The following is an 11,605-nucleotide window of genomic DNA, read 5'->3' as shown; positions in this document are numbered from 1 at the left end:
GCTTGTCAATCAACATTGCATTTGAACAATGTATATTATAGCTTCCTCTTTCATTTCTTCAATGTATAAATAAGCCAACGTTGTCTTATTTAGATTCGCATTTGGTCCGAGTTGTCTTGATTCCACACAAAGCTGCAAGATACACCTTTTTGAATATTTTTTCTTAGAAATTTCGCTATAGAAAAACATCATAGGAGCTAATCTTTATTCTGAACCGACGGTTTATATTTGCACTTCGAATCGACTAAAAAAATAAAGGTATGAGGTTTCATAGGTTGGTTCGTACCAATTTTATACATCTGTTAACACAATGTATGTAAATTGACTCCGTTTTAGTATATAATGTTTTGTTGTGAATTTGATAAATATGTTGGAATGACACAAGTTTCCTCTTAGTATTATTTTGTTGGTATCAATAAGATACATTTGTGGGACACAATGTCTACATCTTGTATCCTTTTAGTGAACATGTTGCGTGTATCAATCAGATACATTGGTTAGACCCTATGTTTGTAAATTGTGTATCTAGTATATATTTTTGACGTATCATTTAAATACATCGGTCGAATACTATGTTTGTAATTGTGTCATCATAGAAGGTTATTTTAATGTCAAGCAATAAACGTTATCAAGATTCAAAGTTGGTAAATTGTATCGAATTAGTTTTTTGATGAGGCATACAGTAATCTTTATAGGTATCGATTAGTTATATTTTTCGGTAGATAATATTATGAGATACATGTTTGTTTTCTTTTGTTTAATTATTTTTTTTAATGGTCACAAAATTTATTTCGCAAGTACTATTGCATGCGCTCAATTGTACATAGTTTTATTTCAATAATTTCAGTGAAATTGTCAATATATAATAACTATTGCGTTCAACACCTTTGAGCTCTGTTGTATAATTATCAGCAACATATTGTCTAAATTGAAGTGTTTAGTATCTAAGTTATAGATAATAATGTGTAGAAGGTTTTGACTCATTTCAATATATGCACCTTAAACAATGCTTTGTTTAAATGACGATTAATGCAGATGTTGTTTTTAGCAGCCTAGAGAGATTTTTTACGTTATTACGGTATATGCTTCCAACAATTTACAGTTAATTAAGAAATAATTCATGGAAGCTTGAATATACCGTGATTTTACGACGGGTTGGCCCTTTATGATAAATATTTTACCCTGAGTGATATCGAGGGGTAAAATATCGCCGTTAAGGACAACTCGATGTAAAATCACAATATATTCAAGCCCCCATGAATTATTTTGATTCTAATAGGATAAGTACGATCGAAGCGCTCTAGGTGGAATCAGATATTTGCCGTTCCCGTAAATAAACGCACTACCAATTTGGCATAAAATAACGGAGGAAACTGAATAAATGACATACTTAAACTATTAACAATAACCGTATTTTGATCGTTTTAAATTAATTCGAATGATAATTTTCTTACATGTCTTATATGCATACAAAACAATATGGCTTACAACACATTTTAGCACCTTTTATGTAAGTGTCCTTGTAATGATGATTTACGGTTTCAAAAGCATGTATTTTTTCCGTACAATACCTATATTTTCACGTCATCGTTCGATGACGTCGGGAAGCTCATTCATAAAAAAGCATATGACGTGGGAGTACGATCGGAACAGCGTTTTAAGTACGTCATGTTAGAATGGAATATATATCTAAATTATTTGACGTTTCAAAATTTTAGTTTTAATAATTGATTGATGAAATTTGTCTTTTTCTCTTTTAAAATATGCTTTTATGAGTTGAAATTTTAATTAAAAGTAAAATAACAAAACTACTGACTTCCAAGGAAAATTCCAAGCGGAAAATCAAAAGCTCAAAGACATCAAATAAATGCACAACACATTAAAATCTCCAATTGGTAGTTATAGTTGTAGTGTATGCTAAATTTATCAAGTATCTTTTCATATGAAAAATAAATAGTTACTGTAACATTTGCGACCTGCATCATTATAACTTGTGTTAGTGGGTTTTTTTTTTGCCTTCAGCGGACCATAAACTAAATAATTGCATACTTTTCATCTAACAAGTTATACTAAAAAACAAATGAAACTTTCCAAACCATATAATGTAACTCAAACTATATTCTGGATGTTTTTCTGCACTGTTTTCTCAATACATGGATCTACTTTGCAAAAAATAAAATCATTAAATACTGAACTCCGAGGAAATTCAAGCCAAACTACTTTGAATGCTAAGAAATAAGAATTTTTTATACCAACTTCTCATCATAAGTAAATCTAATTATATAGAAGACATGTATGAACATGCGTTTTGATTTGTTATTATAACGGTCCTCTGTTATGCTATCATCATCACTATAAAACCGTTGTATTTTGTGAACGTGCCCCTTGAGGGGTCATGATTGGATAATAAAATCTGAAATATTTGTAGCGATGACGAGTATAGACATTTAAAAGAAAAAAATACTTAAAATCATGTATGTAATTATTTTTAATTCTGACAGTTGCATCTATAACAAATCATATAAATATCTTATTTAGTTGCCATTTTTTCTCAATCTCTTTTTTTTTACAATTTACAATAAGAGACTACTGTCAGTACAATAAGAGACTACTGTCAGTTGCATCTATAATAAATAATACTTAATATCATATTTTGTTGCCATTTTTTTTTCTCTCTCTCTCTCTCTCTCTCTCTCTCTCTCTCATACACACACACACACACATAGTACAATTTACAATAAGAGAGTTCTATTAAAAGTATGATTTACAATAACTCTTTATATAACAACATCAATATAATCACGCTTGTTAAACATTAAGGTAATATAAATAAATATAAAAAATAAGAATATCACAATACATTAAAACAATGATAGCCTTAAACCTTCAGTGTTATTTAACTGTCCAACTGCACTTTGTAGGCGGATGTGTGTACCTCATATCATCCGGCAAATCATTTAGTATACAGTTGTCTGAATTATCAGCGTTATTGAAGCTAGGACGGACTTTATGTAGACTAGCTATACTTTTAATTGACATGCTACGTTCACTGCGTAGTGCTTTCCTAGAACAAAAGAATACAAATCAAATAGATAATGAAGAATTTTCATCGATTTGAAATTTCGGAATCGAATAATTATCAAGAATAAGTGAACGTTATGATAGATGTATGAGTGGTGTTGATTTGTTCTATTTCACCATTATTTATTGTTTGTGCCAATTAGTAAGGAACATTATTCAATCCAATTCCACATCGTACTGAATTCGGCAAATTTCTTAATTAATTTCATAAATATTATATTTATATGAATTAAATATACTTGGAATCTGTATATTCTTTTTTTAAACAATTTCATATATATGATATTCAATTCATAATTTTCTTCAATAAACTCTCTCTTGATACCCATTTGATATATGATTTACTAAAATGGAAGTAGAACTATAATATTGTACCTGAAGAATGCTCTATATATCAGTATGCTAACGAGCACCATCGCAATGCACACAATGGTAACTACAGAGGCAACAATAGGCGTAGCAATTACTGTGTCTGTATAAAAGAATCAATAAACACGAAATAAAACACAGAAACCAAACTTTATTGTTGGAATAGGATTTTAAAATGAATTGACAATTCTGCTATAAAATTTATGCTTTATATTGATTTTATCATCTGAATATGTAAAACCAATGTAGACTTATCGCGTTAGAGTGTCTTTTTTTATTTAAGGGTATTCTGAACACATTAATATATGACAAACTTCAGAACAATATTCGTATTGAGAAATTAAAGTAATAACGAAAAACTGAAATCAGTGTATGAAAACTAGAAAACAAAATGGCAGATATTGTTAACTGTGATTAAACATGTCATACATCTAATTTATTGTTTACATCAATTCAAATTGAAATAAATGTTTTTTAATAAAGAAAATATATCTATAGCATATTTTTAGAAAAAAAATTGAAAAAAAAGTCCCAAGCAGTTGTAATAAGTTTTTTAAGTAAAATCAGACACCAAAAGCTTTCATTTATATTAAATTTAATAAGGTTAAGTTAATACATTGATATTTGAATGCACCTTTTTTTTTATAATGTTTTAAATGGCAAAGCAATATCATCCTTTGTGATGAAACTTTAGGTTCCGTACGTTACTAAAACAGACAATATCAATTCTAATGCAGTCTCAACGTTTTTCTTAATTCTCATTGGTTAATCCCATAATTTGCATAGCATCAATTCCACGGTTGAAATGTCATCGGGTATTTGAAGCCGTATCACATATATTCCTACGCGTTTATTTACAAACAAAATGGAAGACCAATCTGAGTATTTGTACGATAGCGAGGAAATTGAACTTTTAGGGCAGTTGATTATGCCAGACTTTGAGCTGAAGTCAGATGTGTTTGAAGAAATGGAAATTGAAGCATCCCAAAGCGATGAGGAACTCGCCGAGGCAATTCATGCCATTGAGGAGACCGAAAGTCATGAATCTCCCGAAACAACAGCACTGTCAGCAGACGACGTACATGTATCTGTACCAGCCATGGAAATACAACAAGAAGTAACAAGCAGATTCGCAAAACTTGACGATGATGCGTTGGAAAAAATCATTTGTGAAACAGAGAGTACTTCAACAAAAAGACAGACAAAATATGGCGTCAAAATATTCAAGCGTAGGTGTCAATTCTAAAAAAGCAGAATCGTACAGTGTATGATCTGCACAGCTTTATCCCAAATTCCATATCCTATATCTTTTTCTTTTTATATAGCAAACACCTTTCTTTTCAGTCTCTCCAAAATAACACACATATAAATATACAAACCTAAAACATTTATTTCATAACAAGGCAAATAATTATATAAAGAATAATAATTTTGTTGGACAGAGCAGTTTCTGAATAATTTTTTTTAAAGACTGACATAAATACACATCTTGAGTTCTAAGTACTAGTACATGTACCTTCAATAGATTTTTGTATCAAGAAGGAAAGTTTTTACATGCAAAAATTCAAATTAAAACAAAAAATTTATGTATATCCAAATCTCGACAGAAAAATGGTTGTGCAGGGCCACTAAGCAATCTGCCCATTTTGCACCAGCAAAACCATACAATATAACGCTTAGGCGGGGAATCGAACCCCGGTACACAACCTTTTTTCTGCATATCTTTTATATCTTTCAGTCTTCAAGGAACATAAAATCAGTTCTTTACAATACTGTTAATTCAAAAATTATTGCGACAAGTGCGACAGGGTTATAATCATAATAATTTAAAATTGGATTTTGAAATTCTTTATATGATCTCAACAGGTTTTTTTTCAATATCGCAAAAATAAGAAATGCATTTTAGTCTTAAATGATAAAATCGCAATTTTAAATAAACGCAATAATTTCTGAATTTACTTTATTCCAATATTGCCTTAGAGTTATAAGAAATAACAGGATTGTACTTTGAAAATTACTGCTGTTCAATTGCCACTTACACAGTCTTAAATTTAGAAGACAACTGCATTGTATTTTCAAGATCTGACGGCATCAATTGGGGATTTGATGGTCGCAAATTATGTTTACTGGCGAAGCGTTAGCGCAGACAGTAAACAGGTATTTGCGACCACCAAATACCAAATTCATGCCGTCGGAGCTTTAAATTTTGGAGATAACTGTATTGTATTTTAAGCTCTGACGGCATCCATTGGGGATTTGATGGTTGCGACCATCAAATCCCCAATTGATGACGCCTGAGCTTAAAATACAATTAATTAATTATCGGTTGATAATTGTCTCATAATCATAAGCAATCATACTCGTCTTCTTATTTTTATATTAAAAGTGGCCATCAATTTGCAAAAATACATTGTAAAAAACTAGACACAGATATTATATAAACAGTGCTTAGGAGATAAGAAAGAGGGACGAAAGATATCAAATGGACAGTCAAACTCATGAATCTAAAACAAACTGACAATGCCATGGTTAAAAATTAAAAAGACAAACAATAGTACACATGGCACAACATAGAAAAACAAAGAATAAACACGAACCCAACCAAAAGCTAGGGGTAATCTCAGGTGCTCAATAAGGGTAAGCAGAACTGCTCCATATGTGGCACCCGTTGTGATGCCTGTGTGATATCAAAAATTGATAAATAGTCTTACTCGGTAGGTAACATTCATGAAAGGGAAGGGAATTATAGTTACGACGTAAGGAACATATCCGATATCATTTGTGAAACTGTATTTTAATCACCAATTCATGCTGTCAGATTTTCTAAAAAAATGTTATGTTTATTCTAATAAAACTTGCAGACACAAAACAAAGTCAAATCAAGCACTTAAAATTTAAAAATACTGTTCTGAATATTAAGCTCTTGACGGCATTAATTGGTAATTTGATGGTCGCAAATTAGGTGTACTGGCGATGCCTTGACAGAGACAGTAAACCGGTATTTGCGACCATCAAATCACAAATTGATGCCATCGCAGCTTGAAATACAAAGATCATTTTGATATACAAAGATCATTTTGATTGGATAACATCACAAATTTTGATGGCATCAATTAGGAGATAACTGTATTGTATTTTAAGCTCCCACAGCATCAATTGGGGATTTGATGGTCGCAAATTAAGTTAACTAGCGATGCATTATCAGAGAGTTAGCAGATATTTGCGACCATCAAATCCCCAATTGATGCCGTCGCAGCTTATATTGTCATCTCCACTCTAAAACTGACAAAAACAATGTTAAAACATGTATTTAAAACTTGTCATATGCTGTCTGTGCTTGCGTTCCATAGCATCAATTGTGTAAATAAGTGTTGTTATCCAATCAAAATGAATTTTACAAATGTTGTTGCATTATAATTAAAATGGAATTAACAAACGACAATGTTGCACTAGTATACATGTAAATAACTATTAAATTAAAAATAGAATGATATATTTATCATTAAAATTCTTTTTTTTTCTTCTTACAGAATGGTTGACTGAAACAAAACAAGACTCAAACTTTGAGCAATTTTCAACAGAACAGCTTGATCATATTCTTAGAAATTTTTATGCAGAGGTTCGAAACACAGATGGTCAACTTTATGCAAAGAGCACTTTTGTAGGCATAAGAGCGTCTATAAATAGATATTTACGAGCACCACCACACAACAAATCATTCTCTCTACTTGAAGATAAACAGGATTTTCACAAATCTAACCAAATGTTTACAGCTATGATAAAAAAATTGCAAAGGGAAGGCCTTGATGTAACAAAGCATCACTTGTCAATCTCAGATGGAGACCTTGAAAAGCTAAGGTTGTCAGGTGTTCTCTCCACCAAAAATCCTAAAGCACTACTACGTAAGGTTTGGTTCGACATTTTACTTGGTTTTGGAAGACGCGGTCGTGAGAACCAAAGAACTTTTACTGACAAAACGTTTGCTATTAACCAAGATGACAGAGGTTTCAAGTATATTGAAATGGTTGTAAGTGAAACAACAAAAAATCACAGAGGGGGACTTGGGGATGATAATTTTGAGAAGTCACCAAGAATTTACGCAACATATAAGCAAGGCTGTCCAGTGGAATCTTTTGAATTGTATATGGACAAACGTAACCCTAAGTCTGAATGCTTCTTTCAGCTTCCGAGAATCAAGTTTTTAGAATCCGACACAACATGGTACACCAGTAGGCCCTATGGAGAAAGGATGTTGAATGAAATGATGAAGGCCATCTCAAAAGATGCTGGTTTAACCAAAGTGTACACCAACCACTGTGTCAGAGCTACAACAATCAACGTTTTGGCACACTCAGGTGTCTCTGACAGGGAAATTATGAAGATAACTGGCCACAAATGTGAAAGAAGCTTAAACTCTTATCATTCAGATTCCAGTGATAAGCAAAAAAGGGATTACTCTGCCATACTCCAGGGAGAATCCAACACTGGTGAAACCCCAAACGCTATTGTCCCAGTCGTATCATCAGGTTCTATTTCTAGCCTACAGCAAAATTTCGCCATTGGCATTGCTAACGACACGAGAATGCCTTTGACACAGATAAACAATACGAGTCATAATGTAATGCAACAGATTAATAACTTACCACGAGCTCCAATGTATCAAAAACAGTTTGAGGTGAATAATTCCACTGTACATGTCTACAATTACCACATGTCTCATCCAGGAAACCAGTAATTTTGACAACTTTGTGATGACATCTTCTTTCCACAATTTTCGGCGCCATCTTTCCCAGGATGCAGTTGATTGAACTTTGAAAAAAATAATAATTCTAGAACTGCAACTGTTGTTTTTAAAAAAAAAAACTTTTTAAAAAGAACTTTAAACAATCATCTTTCATTATTATTATATTTGTAAAGCCAAATTTATTAAAATGAGGTAGACACAAGTTCGAACTATTTCTTGCGTATGAAAGCTGATATTGGCCCTCAGGTAATCGATGTGTACTGACAAGTGTGTACTATTAGGCACACAATAAGTGTTAGGAGAAAATGAACTTCTTTAGAATGGAGATAACAGTATTGTATTTTAAGCTCCGACGGCATCAATTGGGGATTTGATGGTCGCAAATACCCGTTTACTGTCTCCGCTAACGCGTCGCCAGTAAACTTAATTTGCGACCATCAAATCCCCAATTGATGCCGTCGGAGCTTAAAATACAATACAGTTATCTCCTAAATGAATGCTATGTGAATTATAAGTAATACAGACAGTTACAAGTAAACACAAGACAATGCTTTACCAGAGTTGTGAATTAACTTTTAAAGTTGAAGAAAGTTCACATATAATTAAAATTAACATAATATTTTCAAAGATGTTACAAAGGCTTTCTTAGAACTTCTTAAAAGAATCGTATCGTCCTATGCAGTTCTTTTTTAATATATACTTAGTTACTCTCAAGAAACAGGAATAATTATGCGTAAGGTATAGAACACGTTCATTTATAATACAAAGAAATATAAAATACCTTCACTCTTTTTGTCAGCTGGATGCGTAAATTGGTCAATTGTAATGGTATATGGCTCTGAAAAATTAAAACTTAAACATTCACTTTGTATACAACTACATATTTCTATTGTACTTTATATTACATTTTAATAGATGCTTAAGTCAATTTGAGTATTGTTCGTAGGCCCATCAATATACTGACTATAAGTAATACTCGAATGGCAGATATTGTTAACTGTGATTAAATATGCCATACATCTAATTTATTGTTTACATCAATTCAAATTGAAATAAATGTTTTGTAATAAAGAAAATATATCTATAGCATATTTTTAGAAAAAATTGATAAAAAAAAGTCCCAAGCAGTTAATTTTGTAATAAGTTTTTTAAGTAAAAGCAGACACTAAAAGCTTTCATTTATATTAAATTTAATAAGGTTAAGTTAATACATTGATATTTGAATGCACATTATTTTTATAATGTTTTAAATGGCAAATGCAATATCATCCTTAATGATGAAACTTTAGGTTCCGTAAGTTACTAAAACAGACACTATCAAATGAATGCTATGTGAATTATAAGTAATACTGACAGTTACAAGTAATCAAAAGACAATGCTTTACCAGAGTTGAGAATTAACTTTTAAAATTGAAGAAAGATCACATATAATTGAAATTTACATAATATTTTCAAAGATGTTACAAAGGTTTTCTTAAAACTTGATAAAAGAAACGTATCGTTCAAAGCAGTCCTCTTTAAATATATACTTAGTAACTCTCAAGAAAAAGGAATAATTATGCGTAAGGTATAGAACACGTTCATTTAAAATACAAAGAAATATAAAATACCTTCACTCTTTTCGTCAGCTGGATGCGTAAATTGGTCGGTTGTAATGGTATATGGCTCTGAAAAAATAAAACTTAAACATTCACTTTGTATACAACTACATATTTCTATTGTACTTTATATTACATTTTAATAGATGCTTAAGTCAATTTGAGTATTGTTCGTAGGCCCATCAATATACTGACTATAAGTAATACTCGAATGGCAGATATTGTTAATGTGATTAAATATGTCATACATCTAATTTATTGTTTACATCAATTCAAATTGAAACAAATGTTTTGTAATAAAGAAAATATATCTAAAGCATATTTTTAGAAAAATTTGATAAAAAAAAAGTCCCAAGCAGTTAATTTTGTAATAAGTTTTTTAAGTAAAGCAGACACCAAAAGCTTTCATTGATATTAAATTTAATAAAGTTAAGTAAATATATTTGAAGTCAATTAGAGTATTGTTCGTAAGCCCATCATTATACTGACTATAAATAATACTCGAATCAAGAAAACAATTCACACCACCTTCTTGAATTAAGACCAATCATGTCAACGTACACATGCGTGCATAGTATTCCCTGTCATCATGACAAAAAACTTTTAATAGAGAAAGAGCTCATTACCAATAAGTTTTGGAAGCTTTGGTGGCTCTTCCTCTCGAAATGGAAAGAAGATGAAAATGAATATCAAACTCATTTTAGGTTTTATTGAGAAAAAAACGGTTCCCTTTATTCAAATCTGAAGATAATACGACAAAAAATTAACAAGATTTAAATTGAACATTTACAGAAGCGCCACTTCCACTTTTTCAAAAATAGAAATGGTTCAACGTTTCAATCATTTGACGAGTGGATACTTTCAAATTTCAAGCGGGTCTAGTCAAAATGAACACACTCGCATGGCAAAAACAAAAAGCTGTTGGCGAGCGAAGAATCAAATGGCCTGAATTATAAAAAAACTATCAACAAAAAACAACATAACAGACAGCAACCAATGACAGCCTCTGAATGACATGTACACAAATAATGTCATGAACGTGACGAAGTTAAAAGAACAAAAAGTAACAATGGAATATCAATTCGTACACATCCAATGGACTTAATTTGAATACTTCATATACAGTCTAGAAAAAGGATGATCTTGAGCTCTTCAAATAGAGTTACATTATATCGATGAGTTTTCATAATGTATTTCCATACATGTTCAGAGAATCTGTTTTGAGTTATGCAAACAAATTTATTTTAGTATCTGCATCTGCAAAAACAATCCTCAAAGATTGTAATACGACGTTAAAATCATATCCTGAAGATTGACTTTATTTAAAAGATGGACGAGTTGGTTGTATAAGTAACTTTCTTCTGATGACCTCTGCTTAATGAAAGCAGTTTGGTGGTTTTACACTTGTTACATAATTTTGCTGTGACATATATGCTTGTTCGGTTACCCATTATAAGGCTTTTCTACCTCAGGAATAGATTACCTTAGCTGTATTTGGCAAAACGTTTTGGAAAATTTGATCCTCAATCCTATTTAAATTTGTACTTCATTTAGCCTTTAACATTTGTTTATTCGAGCGTCATTGGTGAATCTTTTGTAGACGAACGCGCGTCTGGCGTAAATATAAAATTGAAATCTTGGTATCTTTGATGAGTCTATTTACTCCTCATACACTATAGATATAACTATAACTTGGACTTACCGGAACATTCACTTTCATTTCTAGAAGCAATAAATTGAGTTGAATAGCCGACTGGACATGTTTTACATGATAACTGTCTATTTGTGTCTTGAAAATATCCCTTTGGACACA

General features: G+C 31.3%; 1 long non-coding RNA gene across 1 annotated transcript; it reads right to left on the bottom strand.

Annotated features, from left to right (window-relative positions):
- Window positions 1–2,602: 2,602 nt before the first annotated feature.
- Window positions 2,603–9,965, bottom strand: LOC134708081 (uncharacterized). The gene is made up of 3 exons (XR_010105801.1): window positions 9,805–9,965; window positions 3,457–3,553; window positions 2,603–3,064 (listed from the first exon to the last, which is right to left on the bottom strand). It is a non-coding gene; the product is annotated as an uncharacterized LOC134708081 (long non-coding RNA).
- Between the last annotated feature and the right edge of the window lie 1,640 nt (window positions 9,966–11,605).

This window comes from Mytilus trossulus, chromosome 2 (genome assembly GCF_036588685.1).
Source record: "Mytilus trossulus isolate FHL-02 chromosome 2, PNRI_Mtr1.1.1.hap1, whole genome shotgun sequence".
In the NCBI taxonomy this organism is placed as follows: domain Eukaryota; kingdom Metazoa; phylum Mollusca; class Bivalvia; order Mytilida; family Mytilidae; genus Mytilus; species Mytilus trossulus.
Note: the sequence above shows the minus strand (reverse complement) of the source record. Positions and strands in the feature narration are given on the sequence as shown.